This window comes from Sander lucioperca, chromosome 13, assembly GCF_008315115.2.
Source record: "Sander lucioperca isolate FBNREF2018 chromosome 13, SLUC_FBN_1.2, whole genome shotgun sequence".
Lineage (NCBI taxonomy): Eukaryota > Metazoa > Chordata > Actinopteri > Perciformes > Percidae > Sander > Sander lucioperca.
Genome location: NC_050185.1, coordinates 31048342 through 31065137, shown reverse-complemented (window position 1 = coordinate 31065137; position 16796 = coordinate 31048342). Strand labels below are relative to the sequence as shown.

The following is a 16796-nucleotide window of genomic DNA, read 5'->3' as shown; positions in this document are numbered from 1 at the left end:
TTATTTGTGTGACTGCCTCTAAATGTGCAATGGCAAAAGGACACCGACATATCACTGTTATGGAATTTTGAAACCTAATGATCACCGTTATATATGTTTAGTCAGGTTTCACTTTATATATATTCTCACAGTTTTATTTCCTGTCATTATCTTTAGAACAAAGTAATGTTTCATGATTTTCAAGTGCAGTAAGATTTTGGTACGGGAAAACAACTGAACCAAACTGTTTTTTTTTTTTTGTTTTTCTGTCTCAGCAAACAAAAACAGTTCCAGGATGCTAGCAATTTGAAAATGTTTGTGCTCTTGAGTCAAGGCTTCGTGTGTGTGTAGCCAAGATAAACAGTCCAATAGCATAGACACAAAACTAAACAAAAAACCTGAAGAGGCTCAAATGCTTAAAGTGATGTTTTGATTACATCCAAAAGGCAAGGCAAGGTGTATTTCATCCAAAGAGGCAGTTTCAAGTAAATGCAAATTGCATAATGAAACATACAAAAGGATTAAAAATAGATAAATAAAATATGGTCCTCACACAGTAAGTGATATGCCGACCAGTAGCAGTGGTTTGGACAACCTACTGTATAGTTGCCTCAGAGCTATCTCTGGTAGTCCTAAAAACCAATGATAAAATAGTATAATCTTCTCAAGATAAATGCATGGAATTACTTTTTGAGATCATGTTCGGAAACAAAGACTCGCAATATTCTTTACACGATAAAAGACTGATGCTGCAACTGCGTTATTGTTTTCATCAATTATAATGCTCTGGCAAACTGTGTCAATGGAGGTAGTGATTTCTGGCACAACTTTACCTACATCTAAGGCTACCTCCAAACAAAAACTTTGTTAACTCCTCGTGTGCGCACTACTCTGGCGTTTCCAGGCACTCTAAAATGGAGATGGAAAATTGTAAACTGTTACTGAAAGGTATGTAAGCCTAAATAAACGATAAGACTGACGGACATGGGTGTCTGCGTCGTTGTTTCTACATGTCTCCGTTTCTGCTCGTCCAGACTACAACCCAATCCTGGAGTTCAAACTTAAAAGCGGCGTTTCCAAATTTTCCATCTCCATGTTAGGGTGCCTGGAAAAGTCACGTGAATAGATGATAATAGCCTTCAGAACCTACTAGGTGTAGCAGGCCCCTTTTTAACCTATATCTATGAGGCTGATGACCAATGAAAACACCAATTGAATGGAGTGATAACATCTAAAATCAGCCCATTTTATCCTATGACAGAAACATTCACTTATCTTTCACATTTTTCACACTGTGCCATCTGTTTTCCTGATGTAATGGGTCAATAGCAGACAGGACAAATATATAACACTATATATTGCCTCATTGACTTTAAAGAGACAGTCACACACTGTGTTGACTGCTTTGACTCGGATGGCTTTGTGCCAGCTCTGTGGGTTGTGCGTGTTGGCTGGGTTCTCTTCATATTTCACTGCTGGCACAGGTTTGTGTCACACGGTAGTGTGAGGTCCTTCTTTACTAGCAACAAAAGCATTTCTACTGTTAGAAAATTGAAGCTCCACAGGATGTCTCTTAAATAATTTATTTAAATTAAAACTACTAAAACCAAAACTCTCCTTTAGCCGGTCACACCCGTGATTATTTTCCTTTGTCCTCTTTTTCTCCTCTGCACCTGTCTCTCATTAACCCTTAACAAGCACAGCACAATATCCTGTGTCAGATCCTGAGCTGTGGAGGGGGTGTGGTCCAGTCAATGACAGCTTATTCTCATCCCCTTGATCCCCAGTCCAACATACACTAGCTGTGTTCTAAACTGTTCCTTCATTCACTCACTCACTATTCCCTATATAGTGTTTATTAAATAGTGAACTATATAGGGAGCGACCGCACGAGATTTCGGACACTCACTGAAAACACATCGTTGCGTGACTTGCGTCAGTAGATGCGCAGGTTATTTGCGTGATGGAGGCGGGCGCGACCAACATCATGTAAACTAACCCAAACAAAAATACTTCCTATACGTCCCTGAAACAGGAGGAGGAGAGTCAAAAGTTGTATATATGTTACATTTCCACTGTTTAGAAACGAAAGCCCGCTCCATTTTTTCTTTTCAGTTTCTGCTTCTTCTTCTCCTCTGGGAAAACACGGCCGCGTTGCATTGTGGTATACGGGAGTAAAATGTAGGGTACATCGAATGTACATTCAAATTAGCTGTGCATTGTGGGTATTTTATAGTGGACTATAGTGAATGAAATGAAATTCGAACTCGACTACAAAATGGCAAACACACTATATATTGCACTATTTCCGTGATAGGGGACGTTTTCGAACACAGCTATTGTCCGCAGCAATCAACAAAACACAGCAAATCCACAAAACACATGCAAATAATAACTGTTAAAACATGCAACACCTCTACCAATACAGTAAAACCAAATGTAAAATACACAAACACTGATAAAACTCAAACTGGACAATAAACCAAAACATGCAATGTTGGGATCAAGCTTAAAGGTGCTGTAGGTAGGATTGGAAAGGTCCAGGACTTAGCCAAATGATTTGAACATCACAACTTAACGGAGAATGAATGCGTGTGCATGAGCAGTGATTGACACGCAGTTAGACACCCCCCATGGCCCTGATTGGTGCATTTGAACAGGGAGCGGTGGATTTTTGCAAATCTCACTACAGGCTGTAGGTGGTGCCAGAGGAGCCAGATTTTTTTTTTTTAAATGACCTGCTTCATGTAGTTCTACTGGAACACAGGGTCAGCAAATATGACAGAAAGTTAGTTTTATAAGTCTTACTTACTGCACCTTTAAAGTAATTTTTTCACTAGTCACATGGTGAACTGTGTGATGCTGCTGCGATTGTCTTTTTCTTGACTGTCAGCAGCAAGTCTTGCCACAATGTTCTTAACATGATCAAGAGGCGAGCCGCTTACATTAACCAGAAAGCAGAGCCAGAACAGTGAAAACAAAAACAGGCAGATTTTATTATGCAATGTTGGCTGTTGAAGTCTGGCTCTGAAGTCAGAACAGTAAAAGGGGCTGTAAACTCGCAGAGAAGAGGTCTGGTGACATAGGACATAATTTATTCTCCCTTTTTATAACGCCAATTGGCATGTATAAAGGTGACATTGAACACATGGTCATAGCATCAGCCTCGAGTACTGAAATACCGAGTGTAATCTTTCAGAACGCTGCTTAATACGTTTTAAGATGTCTGCATTCATAATAACTGTAACCCAGAGCATGCAAAGGAGTTGCTGACAATGGATTATTCATCAGTGCTAATTTGCTGTATTAGAGAGAGACTGCCTGCAGTGGTTGTTTCCGTGTTTCCCTTCTCTTTCCAGCCTCCTCTCTTTATATCCACACAATCTTTCCCCATCCCTTAAGCACCTTGCATATTGTCCAGACATGCATTGTTGATGCAGTGTACATCTCATCTTGCATGAGTTCCCAGTTGACATCCAGGTTGTTAGAACATTTTCATATTCATTCATTCATATATATATAAAAAGCTTTATCCAGCATTTATCCTCTGTGATATTCCAGCAACAACCATTAAGTCGCTCACATCCATGTTGTCTTTCAGGAGCAGAGGTGAAGTAATGTGATGTGGTCAAAGAGTCTTTGGGAGATAGTTGAGGTGGATGGATGGGTCAGCAAAGCATGTGACTTTAACACCAGTATACCCGCTCTTTGTATCCTGTTTACCACCAGCAGTTGATGGATGTATACTGTATTTTAACCATAACCGCAATGGTTCTTTAGCCTTAACCAAGTAGTATTGGTGCCTAAAACTAACCAACCCTTAACTATAGCCGTGGCAGATCAGAAATCATCTTATCGTCATAAGAATTATTTCTGTAGTGCTCTGAAGTCTCTTGAAATACTTTTTTTTCTGGCTAAAATGTGAGCATAGGGTAGTTAACAGTCACACTGGACCTGAGAGGCACGAAAGAGATAAGTGAGTGTTTTTTCAAAAAAGCTTTCATGAAACATTTTTGGAATGTGGCATTTGAATGCCTGATATGAATGCCTGATACATTTCTTAATGTAGGCCTAGTTTATCTTGAAAATATTCCAAGCCCAGGGTGCATAGTACAAAAGTGTAGTTTTGCCAAATTAAGAATAGACTCTGGGGACACTAAAGATTAATCATATAGATGATTGATCGATGATTGAGAGAAACGGGGAAAAAAACATTTTACAGAGGTAAACAGGAAGGGGAGGTGACAAAATGCAAACCTGGGTCGTATTATTTCATTTAGTTTGGAGGGCTTGTTGCATTTTTGGTTTTACTTCCAAATAAACTAATCTAGATAATCTGGCTTAACTCTTGGCTTGTTAACAACCTGTCTGATCATCTGTGTCTTGCCCTGTCAGACTTCACAGTAGCGATTATCTGTTTTTTCCAGATCTGAGCAATTCAACAATGTTATCAAATCTGATCGAAATGATGAAAACATTGAGACTAAGACACATGTTGTAATAAATCGGAATTATCCCTTAAGAACCTCGTTCAAAAAGCACATTAGTAGCTGTTGCTTGAAGGAGAGGAGTGTTACTCATTCTCTTTACCAGCCAACGTTTTCCAGGCCATCCAGGGATTCAAACCAGCAGCCGTCCTCTCTGACCTCCAGGCGTCCACTATACAGGGATTCAAGACAAAGTTTCCTTTGTCTTGACTTCCCTGTTGTTTTCCCCCTGCTGAGCATGTTTGCTCTCATAGTTTGACACACAGTATGCTGTTTCTGCATGCAAAAAATCTCACCATCAAGATCCGCTGCTCATCTGAAAAGAGAGGTGGTGAAGTGTGTGCAATATCTTAGGTGCTCACATTTGCTCCAAAACAGGCACTACTCCACAAGTGTTTATCAGAAAAAAATAAATAGCTGTGCATTTGAAGAAAGAAATGAGGTTGCCTCAGGATTCATAATACATACTCCTGCAGAAAAAAGGTTGGATTTCATGGTTTGAAGTTCCGCAGAGGGACGAATGTTTGAGTAACCTTTTCTCTTCATTTGTTCTTTTCCCTTACATCTGGTGGGTTTAGTACGCCTATTTATCAGCTGCAAATAAATTCCTCCCACTGTTATCTGTTTTCTTATTTTTTCGTTTGTGATGCTTTGGTTGTGTTTGGATAGGCTAATGCTGTATATTCAGAGGCAATGTTAAAGCTGTGATTGGGAATAAACTGAGAAATGTGGATTGTTGCTTCTGTTTCGAATTAAATTAAAACCCAGTCAGATGGAAGATATTTAAAGGCCCAATTTTCGAGATCAGGACTGTACCAGTCTGTGAAGCCAAAATGATGCAAGGTTACCTCGAGAGTGCAGACCTCCACCAATGGTGCTTAATCCTCGATTTCTTTAGTTTTTGTTTGTGTAGTTTGGGTTGGGACTGACAAACGTGTGTCTTTACCTCTTGTAGTGTGTGAGATAATCAAAGATCAGCGATCTAACGCCTAGACAGATAGTCTAGCGTGTTCGTTGACGTTGACCTATAGGATGAGAGAACGCTCTCTGCCTCTCAGGCGCACATACGTAAACATGGAGAAAAGGAGAGACACTACTGCTGCTTTCTGGTGCTAGGGCTGAACGATTAATTGCATTTGCAATATCGCGATAACGCGATTTCCTAATCGCAAAGGCTGCGATTTGGTCACGTGACTCGCGAAGCTGATGCTCCTCCAAAGCGTCTTAAGGTGTCATACGTAGCGTTGCCACTCTTCTGTCCAAGACACAGCAAGAATTTTTGGCAATATGTCTGTCTAGTCTGACATAGTGACTGTTGTGAAAGACAAAACAAAATTAGTAGTAGTCTGATCCTGGCATAACATACATTCTTGTGTAGTTCCAGTCACTGCATAGAATTACAGTAGTAAAAAGTCTTTATTGGATGGTTTGAAAACGGCAACAATTTTCACATGATCCTTTTTTTAACCATCCTATGAACAACCATACCAGACCAGTCAGTCAGTCAGTCAGTCAGTACCTGTCCGTCAGCTGATAACTGAGCCATCCTCTCCCTCTATCTTCTCATTGCCACTTTCCCCATCCAAATAATTAGCCGGATATGAGAATATGAGAAACCCTAATACCCAATGTGATTGACTTGGGCAGGTTCACATTTCCCAGCTTTGCTTTAGGCTCGGCACCATATTGCTTCACCATCTCACCACTGGGGAGGGCTTTCTTTGTTTTTACGATCTTAAATAAAACCACGATGCTGACGTCTGGACCTTTGCTCTGCTGTGGCTTCGCTATAATGAATACACATTGTGTGTTGCGCTGTCTCATTTTTTGGTATGTGGGTTTCCTTGTCACTGTGCCTCAAGTTACCCATTCATCTCTGAAAAACAATTGCAGACACACCAAACGATTTAGGTTAGCTCTGTATTCAATGGTGAAATATTTTCGGGCAATACATTTACAGTCTTCCTCTCTTTTTTCCTCTCTCCTCCTGTCCCTGCTTCCGTATTGCTGCTGCCTGGTGATTTCTAAACCATCCTTGTGTTGCATCGCCACTCCACGTCTACCTAAAGGTAAGAATTTTGTCTTCTATGAGCAGTTGTGGTGCTGCTATATGGGATATTAAATGGATGTGAATAATATACCCTTGGTTTTGATTCTTTTTTAAAGAAAGTGCTCAGTAAAATCAGTATACCACATTGAAGAAATCCACATTAATTTGTTGAAGTGGATTCACATCAAAAGTAGTTTATATTGACATGTTCCACCAAAACAAGTTTCTTCCCGAGGCTATTTTGCAGCGGCACCGTTGCTCCATCCGGCGCTTGGCGCCGCTCAAGACAATTGTGATTGGTTTAAAGAAATGCCAATAAACCAGAGCACATTTTTCTCCCATCCCGGAATGCTGTGTGGACTCACCAGACCCTTCTTCGCAGCGCTGTGGAGGAGGGTATGGCATTGCGAGACTACATCAAAAGTGATGGAACAAGATTAACTTTCCTCGAAAAAACAAGAAAACAGAGAGCCAGGACTCCTGGGCAATAATCCTGGGCAATGGGCCTCTTACTTCAGAGGAGTAGCTACTACACTCTGAAATCTCAGGACAGAGCGGAAAAAGCGCTTGTTTTTGAGGCAGCCCTCCTATTAAGAAGTGAAATATTCTTAAATAAATTCTGTGATGGTTTGAAGTTAATCTCCCTAACCCCCCAAGCCCCTCCACAGCCATTAGGAATCAGCCATCAGCCTTGCTGCCTTTGAAAACAATCAAAGCTGCTCTTCTGCTTGTGTTGCTGTCGCATTGGTGTTTTTCAAGCTCCAAAACTGCAGAGATTAATTTATCAGACCCGGCTATGCTTCTGATGCTGCTGTTTGGGTGAAATTAAATGCTTGTGTGAATGGTGTTATTCATCTGGGGCTTATGATATTAGCTCTTTTTTTTGAAGATAACGACTTAATGGGTACACCATTCAATTAAAGAAACCGCATACAGCATCAGCCACATCAGACTCGGTGAACACGATTAACCGTCCTCTAAAGTACGAAGTCGGAAGACTCCGGGGACTCATTCCGTGCGCTGTCACAGTCTCCCTGCTGCTCTTTTCTTTATTCATTCTACATAGAGCTCTGCATCTTTCACAGATCACGGAGCGAGACAAAAAAAAGAAATCCCTACTTCTTTTGTTTCTAGCTATGAATGTAGCTGAATGTGAAATGAAGTGGGAATGTTAAAACAGACGAAAGTGAAATACTAAAGTGGGAATGCAACATATGTGAATGCTGAAATCAGTCTGATATGCTTTTAAGATAAAACACTGTATCCTTAGTACCGACCTACCACATTTCCAGTATAACTGTGTAATTTGAGGTGGAGGACGACGAAGTTATAAACACAATAACTCAAGCACTTAACTACCTCTGCCAAGTACAACAGTCCCTTTTTTCTTTGGAATCATCACAAAGTAACCACACATTTTCACTCCTGTTGGACCAGACATTATTCTGAAACAAAGCTGATTCAATTAGACCGATTCAAAGAAAAGGACCCAGAAACACAAACCACAAAAAAAGGAATATGGCTTTTCTTTGTGCCTTATCTCCCAAGAGCCTGCCATTGCAATCCTGGGTCTAATCTCCTCTTTGTTCTTGCTGGCATTGTTTTCCCTTGTGTCCATCAATCTTTTCTACTTTTCTAACAGTTTATCTCAAATTCAGGGAAATGTACACAAAAACACCTTGGACTGTTTAAAATGGGGAGGGGGAGGGTAGTGGCAACAGGGACAAAGAACCATTTGGCCCATGGAAATATCCAAGAGCCTCTCTTTACAAAGCTTTGTATTGATTTTCTGAAGGGCTATCTATGTGGTAGCTATTACCAATGCTGGCAGAGGATGCTGCATTCTTCCTCTGCGCAATTGTAACAATGTCATTCATGTCAGCTTTTAGGTTATACTGGCACGATATCAGTGAAGGCAGCAGCCTGCAGTCAGAGGCTATGCATCAGTGCTGCACTCTGGATCAAACACCAGCCCAGGATAGAGCCCAGAGCAGAGGAGTACAGGGACTACTTATTAAGGACGAAAAAAAGTTCTGAAAAGAATTGTGTCAAAGTTAATCTCCCTAACCTGCAGGCTCCACGTCCACCATGAGGTGCCAGGCACAGACGGAGCAATTCCCCTGAAATCGATCAGAGCTGCCTCGCTGCTGCACTGTGTTGCATTAAAAAAATGTCCAAAGTTAGAAATCACAGTCCAGTTATATGCTCTCAGTTGTTTTCTTTTGGCCATTTCTTGTGCTGAGTCAGCTAAAGCATCCTACCCACAATCCACACGGGCTACGGTGTACGTTTGAAAAGACCTTACATTTTAACTATGTGGATGCAGTTTGTGTCTGTATTATAAAAGTGACAACACTTGAGTGGCAATGTAGTCCCACAATATTGGAATTATCACAAAGTACTTGTATTTGATTGGCCAATGCAGTGTGTTGTGAGGTAGAAATTATCATTTGTGTATCAATTATTCAGCCCAAGTTACCTTGAATTCTTAAAGAAAATTTAGTTTTTTCTGGCTGCGTCCACGTGGCCCTATTTCTTCAATAGAAGTAAGAATTTCTCTGTATACAAATGATCATTTTGAGGGTATAGTATTCCTTTAAACTGCCGTTCCTCTGTGACAACTCCAAAATATATGGAATTCCATTTTAAAGGTCCCACATTTTGTCCTCTCATACCAATCCATGAGGTCATCTTGAAACTGACAGCAATTAAAGAAATGATAGCACTGTTGAGGCTCAAATCAAAGTATGTTTTCAGCCATGTTTGCTTGATTAACAGATGTCTCAGTCTATAAAAGTAAGCAGTCATGTCTACTGCTTGTTTATCTGACCTGGGGTTCCGTCACACCAAATTGACATTTCTTGGTTCCATTAACTACAAAAGTTAGAAATACTAAAGTCAAATCCAGGTTTCAAAATGTCTGAAACAAGCTTGTAATTTGGGATGAAAGCACACATCTGCTTTATGAAATGAACTAATCTTACAGTGATACAGGCTTATGGTTGTTGTAGCAGGAAACTTCTTTGAAAGTTTTGGTAGCTTACTGACCACTGACAGCGTGACGGGGTGACTTATGCTGCTGGGCACAGGTAAAAAATACCCATGCTGTTCTTAAGCACATTGACTTATATGGCCCAGATGTTTTTGCCCTGCATTTCTCCTTGAAAATAACGGCACTCTGTGTCTAAAACACTGCTTCATTGTGACCCAGCACAACGTTCAGTTGAGTTTGATAGCAATCCCCCACTAAAACTGGCCATAGAGCCTGGAGCCTATTAACTTTTTCAGGGTGATGCAACATAAAGCCACGTTCCCATAAATAAATGTCATTTCCTCTGTGACTCTTCAAGCCATTTCTACTTGTCAGCAGATGCTCAGCAGGGTCTTTGATTGGTGTCATGGTAGCAAGCAGTGAGTACAGACCATGATGGGCATTAGGGAGTGCCGCTGATAGCAAACACTGTCATTTACAGCCCAGCCCCAAAAGAGATAAGTGGCTGTCATCGCCAGCTGATACCTGACCAGTTCTCTGAGCGAGCCAAACTTCAGAGTCCGATTAAGAGCATCCTTTGCCTGTACTTCAGTCTCCTCCTCATGTTCTCTTCCTTATCACTGTTCTTTCCTCGTCTTTACCGTCCTGTCTTCCTGTCTCCTGCATGCCTTTTTCTCTCTTTTTCAGTCTCTACTCCTCCGGCTTTCAGTCCTCTGTCTCCCTGCCCTTTCCCTCTCCCTCTGCCCCTCTTCTTTCACAAACTTGTTCTTTCCAAGTATTCCATTTTAAGGTCGTTCTCACACTTGTAGTTAGGTTCATTTGCACCAGATCCAAGAAAGAAATTATCCAATTTTGTCTTTTTAGTTGTGGTTTGTTTCATGTTCACACTGATTTTCACAATAACACGAGCAGGAAGCAGAAAAATAAGGATGTGTCACAGTGGACACTGCACTAAGGCTAGTAGACCCAGCCAAACAACATCAATACAACAAAGAGACACGCAGAGATACAGTACAGCTGCAGCAGTGCATTAACAGCAGCAACTTCTCATTTCTTTGACAAGCCCATTGACCTGTTCCGAAGGCAGATGGAGGCAAAACGACGGCAGTAAATTATAGTGGGATGCCTTTAATTTGCAAGTCTGTCTTCCCTTGGAAAACGGCTTCGTTTGTTTCTGCTTGTATATTGAGCAACGGATTCTGGGTGTCATTTTAACAATTTTAGAGATGAGAATTTTTTTTTTATAAACTTTTGGCCTGATGGCAACAATCTGAGAGCTCCCAGCTTTTGTATTTAATGGGTGAATGTGTTTATATCAACCCAGTCTCACGGCAGTTCGTGAAATGTTAATGTAATTTAATCTATTGATTCGTGTACACGGGCATGTTTTTTTCGTGATGGTCAGAATGTTTTTTAAACTAATGTATTTCAATGGGAAGCATCTTTCGTGATCGCAGCACAATTCTTTCTGCCAGTCGGGCTGCAGCAGAGAAGCTGTATACAGCTTTGCAATGATTGATATTTTTAGCCCTATAACCGCTGTTTTAATCAACATTTATTCACGAGATCTTATCATGGTTTATATGTATTTCTTTTAATGTTATTAGTTTGATCTTATTACCGGTGAAATATTACAGTATGCTGTGAGACAGAACACTATGATATGGGCCGAGCTGGGCGCATTCACAGCCCATATGCCACAATGCAATGCAGGCATTCATATCAGAGAATCGGACAGCGATCAGCAGGTCTTTAACGCCAGTGGTTTTGTCACCATAAACGTCTATGACATAACGATTCTTTAATAAGTGTCATTCGGTTTTTGTCATGACAAGTTATGGTTAGAGTTAGAGTTAGGGTTCATGTGTCATGATTGTGTCATGACAGTGTCATGTGTTCATGACAGTGTCATGTCACTCTTATGTAGCTACCTTCAAATAAAGTGTTACCGTATATATAGTGCTGTTAATTAAAGCAGAAATTTAAAAAGGTAACTGAAAATGGTCCTGCTACAAACCAGCATCCACCCATATTCAATCATATTTATTCTTAAAATGGTCCCTGCATTCTGGAAGGATAAAGTCAATGAATCGTCCATTTAGGCTACATTTACATTGCTACGTTTTGGTTTTTAAGCGGAGTTTTGAGCCAAAAGCAATCTCCATGCACAAGTGTTTTTAGCTCCAGTAGAAGAACTAATATCCAGTAAACTAAATGCCAGAGCAGTGGGAATGAGAGCTGTAAACATAGCTATAAAGATATTAGTTTTTAAACCAAAACGTATCAATGTAAATGTAGCCTTAGACTCCAGCAACCAAGAGTGCTTTGGCTCCTGCAAAGAATAGGGTCTTATCATGTGTCATGCTACTAATGCAATCTGACACTGAACAAGTGAACAGTGTTTTTTATCAACTAAGTGCCCTACTGTGTAGGTGTTAGCAGCTATTGAGTCTTGTGGTGCCAGACATGATTTTGTCACTTTCTGATGAGAATACAAATGTTTGGACAGCTAGTTGAACTTGTGGATGGGGTTGTAGTAGCTGACAACGCTTAGCGTTTAGGCTTTCCTCCCTCCAAACTGTATGAGGCTTCTATTTTTTTTTTTTTTTTTTACAATACAACTAAGCCAAATATCCACATTTGGGGAAATAAACTTATTCACTCTCTTGCCAAGAGTTAGGTGAGAAGATTAATCTTGTGTCTTGTGTCTATCTATATAACTGTCTGTCTATCTATCTATCTATCTATCTATCTATATCTATATATATATATATGACTTATTTTTACATGACATTTTGCATAATGCAATTTAAAGACCAATTATTTAGAAAAAATGTAGAAAGGGAGTGTCCTTTTTCAACCACACGGTTCAGTTTACTGTCTCCACCTGCTCCCACCAAGTTAAGCTGTTTCTCCCCCTGAAGCACTGCTCATTGCATCCTATTCATAGGATTACCAGAGATGCAGGTGTTTCCATAGCAACGGCAGTGCAGGCAGTGGCAACTGGGCTGTGGTGGGGCCTGGTGGCTGTAATGTGTATGCGTATGAGTGCATACCGTATGTGGGAGTGTTTGTGAGAGAAAGACGCAAATAAATTAAAGGAAAAAAAAAAAACACTTGAGAGTTTGTCTCCATTTGTACAACTGAAAGTAGGTTAACAGCCTATAGCTCTTAGCTTGTCCTCTCACACACATACTCAACAACCATAATTCAATACTGTTGACAAGAAAAACAGGGGAGTGACAGGGAGCTGTCTCTAACTGTATGAAAGTGGTGGGCTGACTCTTAAGTTTTAAGGTTTGGGAACATGGCACTGTTGCATTTTGTGTGCTAACTTTGTGCATAGAACTCTTTTCTGTTGCTGCTGTTGTTGTTCTCTGCCATGGGACTTGTGCTGACATTACTACTTGCCAGGATTATCCTGAAGAACATGTGGTGTTAATCACCTTAGCTAACAGGCAGTACAGTATCTCTAGAAAGAGGTATACTCACGGAGACAATCCTCTTCCTGAAAACGCTGTCGAAGCATACAAGGAATTAGCAGAAGGTGATTATGGATAGCAGCACGATTATGGATAGCAGCTTTATATTGTAATGGTTATAAAGTAGCTGGTAAATACCACCTCGGTTACAGTATAAATGAGCAAGAGGCATTATTTCCTGTCCTCTTTGTTTTTCTTTCTTTATTCCTTCAAACAACATATGGACGACGGACAAATAAGGCTGGAGAAGCACAACACATGTGGATGCTTCCATAAAGGACAAGAGTTCTCAGTAATGACTTGATGTGTATGAAAATAAGGTGAATCATATGCTTTGGCCTTCACAGTCACCAGATCGCAACCCAACTGAAGGCCTATGGGAGATTTTGTAATGATGTGTTACATGGCACTCTCCTCCATCATTAAAACACCAATTGAGGGAATTTCTTTTGGAAGAATGATGTCGATCCCTTCAGTTGGAGTTGAAGAGTCGAAGCTGAGGAGCCAACCATTCTGGAGGCTTGTGAGGGACCAACAACCTGTGTTTGGTTGTTCCTTTTATTTTCCACCCATCTGTAAATTCAAATACAGATGAACAGCTTTGGCAAGGTGCTCTTACAATGACCCATGTTATGTTTTCCTGACAAGTGACATGGCCCCTGGTGACCCTGCAATGGTTACTGTAGATGGAAAACATGGGGACTTACTCTACACTCTGAACGTGTTCTTGTTTTCTACGTAGGTACCTGTAAATGGCTTTACTGAAGCCCAGTCGCTATGTAACTGTGTCCAGCTAAAACATCTACACTGTTTCTTCTTCTTCTTTTTGTTTGGCTCTTGTCAATTGTCATTATGTATCAAAATGATTAAGATCATCCTGTTCACCATCTGTTTGAAATAACTCACAAAGAATCCCTGAATATATGTTAACACAATAGATGCAATTGGTATGATATATCCCAGTGAAGTCCAAAACAGAATATTATGCTGTAACAAATGACTTCCTCTTTTTGCATATTCAGTATTAATTTCCTCAGGCTACGCTATCAAAAAAAATTGCAGTGCCTGTATGTGAAATGTATTTGGAAGCAGCAGGGAAGGAGACATGAGTTAGGCACGTTGTCTACCCCAGTGAGATGAATGAGGTGGATTCTTCTTGACAGATTGAGATGCTATCTGCTCCCCACCAGTGGATTTGCAGCAGGGATGCTCTCAAAGAGGCAGAGAGATTAGATGGCCCACCAGCAGATAGGAAGCTGTGATAAATAAAGTAAGGAACTAGTTTTTTAACTACTGTAATGCATTATTTAGGCTTTTGCTGAATACATGGTTGAAACTTACATTTTACACAATGCATATACAGGAGTGTGCATTAGCCTGCAAAAGACACATTTGAAACTGTGTAATCCAACAGATTCTCACTCCCACGCTTGGTCAGGTGCCTTTGGCATTGTTATTGACGATAAAAGTCTCCTTTAGCGGCATATCTAAACACGCTTGGTTGGGACTATTGGCGTCACTTTTGACGCAGTTAGGTTAAGGAAAAGGTCGTGGGTGGGCTTACGTTTCCATGGTACGCGGGAAGAACGGGACGGTTTGTGTTTAGGAAAAGTGACACGCGGGACACGCTCCCCAGTCTCCTGGGTGAAAGTCCTTTGTTGTTTGACCCATCCACCACCCCAACCAACCTCCCTATGCGGATTTTCGGCCTTTTATACTACTTGCGACCGTAGTTGCTCTTAGTGCTACGTCATCTTAAAACCCCGTGTAGCTGCTGCTCTCCCTGGTGCACTCTACAAACACGCTGAAGGGCGCTTTTTGCGTCGCTTCAAACGCTGACAGCCACTGTCCAAATGTCCGTATTTTACGTTCAGAGTGAGAACGGGTTGTGTAGTCATATTGTTGTTACATGGGGATTTTACATTTCACAGAAAAGAGCAATGAGTGCACAATCCCTCACTGGCTTTCTGTGCGTACATTTAATCTTAACAGCTCCTGGCAATGTTATTTTGTGTGGATATTCCTGAGGACAATCCTTTTCGGTCATCATTTGAACACTCCATGAGGCTGAGCTTTCCTGAAAACAAACCTGTTCCTTAAAGTGCCCATATTATGAAAAAATCACTTTTTCTGGGATTTGGGGTGTTATGTTGTGTCTCTGGTGCTTCCACACACATACAAACTTTGAAAAAAATCCATCCATGCTGTTTAGAGTGAGATACAGTTTCTGCATGTGTCCTGACTTCAGTCTCTGGGTGAGCTGTTCAAAATCGGCACGGCTTGTGACGTCACAAGCCGAAACGAGCAGACTAACCGCAACCATTAGCTCGTTAGCATGCTAATGCTAACGCTAGCATGCTACCTCGTTCTCAATAGCAAAGCACTGCTACAACACACACAAGTTCACCATAATCTACAAAAGAACTACTTACATGTGCGCCCTCATTTAGAAGTCTCCCAGCTAATCCTGCCTTGTAACTGACCAAAGTTGTAGAAACAGCCTTTCTTTTACTGTCTATGGAGCTAGCTAGCTGACATGATCTACATCTGAGCTAATGCACATGTGCAGTGCAATCAAAGATAGTACAGAAGAAGAAAAGAGGTCTCACTCTGTAGCTAAAACAGAGACCAGGTGAAAAGAGGAGCTGCAGCAGTGAGAGAGAGCGGTGCAGTACAACAAAAATATGGTGTTTTTTGAAAATTAAACCATGTAAATCTATTCTGGTACAACCTTAAAATACAATTATGAACCTGAAAATGAGCATAATATGGCTGCTTTAAATGTTTATTTTTAGTACAAGGTCTGCATGGAGCTTCCATCTCGTTGCGCCTTTCCACCCACCTTTGCATTATCCTTTTAGCAACGGACATGAATATATACTAAAGAGATGGACAATGTACATTTCAAGTGCAGAAAAATACAGTAGAGGGGAGCTCATTTGACCATGCAGTGAAAGAATACTTTCTTTTTTTGGCATCGTAGGCCTTTATTTGATAGGACAACTTAGACATGAAAGGGAAGAGAGTGGGAATCACATGCAGCAAAGGGCTGCAGGTTGGAATTGAATCTGCAGCCGCTGTGACAAGGACTGAGCCTCTGTACATGGGGCGCACACTCTACAAGGTGAGCTACCCAGCAACCCCATGAAAGAATATTTTGTGCTGAATGCAATTGTTGGACTATAAATAATTGTATTGATAACGATACGTATTCTGTTCTTAAATAGTCTATATTTTTTTAGAAAATTCTTTGTCATCTTCACTGCCTTATTTTGGTATTCATTCAATACCAATGGCAATAACAAGTGCTTGAGACAATCTAAAAATTGGATTTCAGCTACACAAAGATACCCCATTTTGTATTAAGGTACCCTTGGGTCTTTTTTAAATTACATCAGTATAAATGGCTATCAGAAAATAGCTTAATCCTTAATAGCTCTATCAAGCACTTCTGAAAAAGCAGCGGTAGGAATATGAAGACAGTATTAAAGAAATAAATTTAAAAAAAACGATGATGAATGAAGAGAAATCATTTCAAGACAGGTAGTCGGTGTCTCCTTCTGATGCTAATACTGACCCAAACCATCACACTGCATTTGTGTCTGTTCAGCTTGAATTTAGCAAAAAGCAGGACGTAAGTTTGTTTAAACACGCAATGCCCATGGAATGTGGTTTCTGTTGGCATTCTGAGTAGGTTATAGCAATAAATCAGAGTGAAGAGGCCGATGTGCAAAGGCAGCAGGGTTAACTCTGGCTTGCTACTGTACATGAAAGGCAGAGTCTGAAGGCCAGAGCTGCTTAGTGAG

The 16796-nt window shown here is 40.7% G+C and overlaps 1 protein-coding gene and 1 long non-coding RNA gene across 28 annotated transcripts in view; one reads left to right on the top strand and one right to left on the bottom strand.

Annotated features, from left to right (window-relative positions):
• Window positions 1–16796, top strand: part of ncam1a (neural cell adhesion molecule 1a) — a 272622-nt gene that overhangs the window by 137626 nt on the left and 118200 nt on the right. The gene's annotated exons all lie outside the window — the stretch shown is intronic.
• LOC116056124 overlaps window positions 11727–16796 on the bottom strand; it is a 7754-nt gene continuing 2684 nt past the window's right edge. The window contains exon 3 of the long non-coding RNA XR_004106497.1: window positions 11727–11813. This is a non-coding gene — a long non-coding RNA (uncharacterized LOC116056124). The remainder of the gene's footprint in view (window positions 11814–16796) is intronic.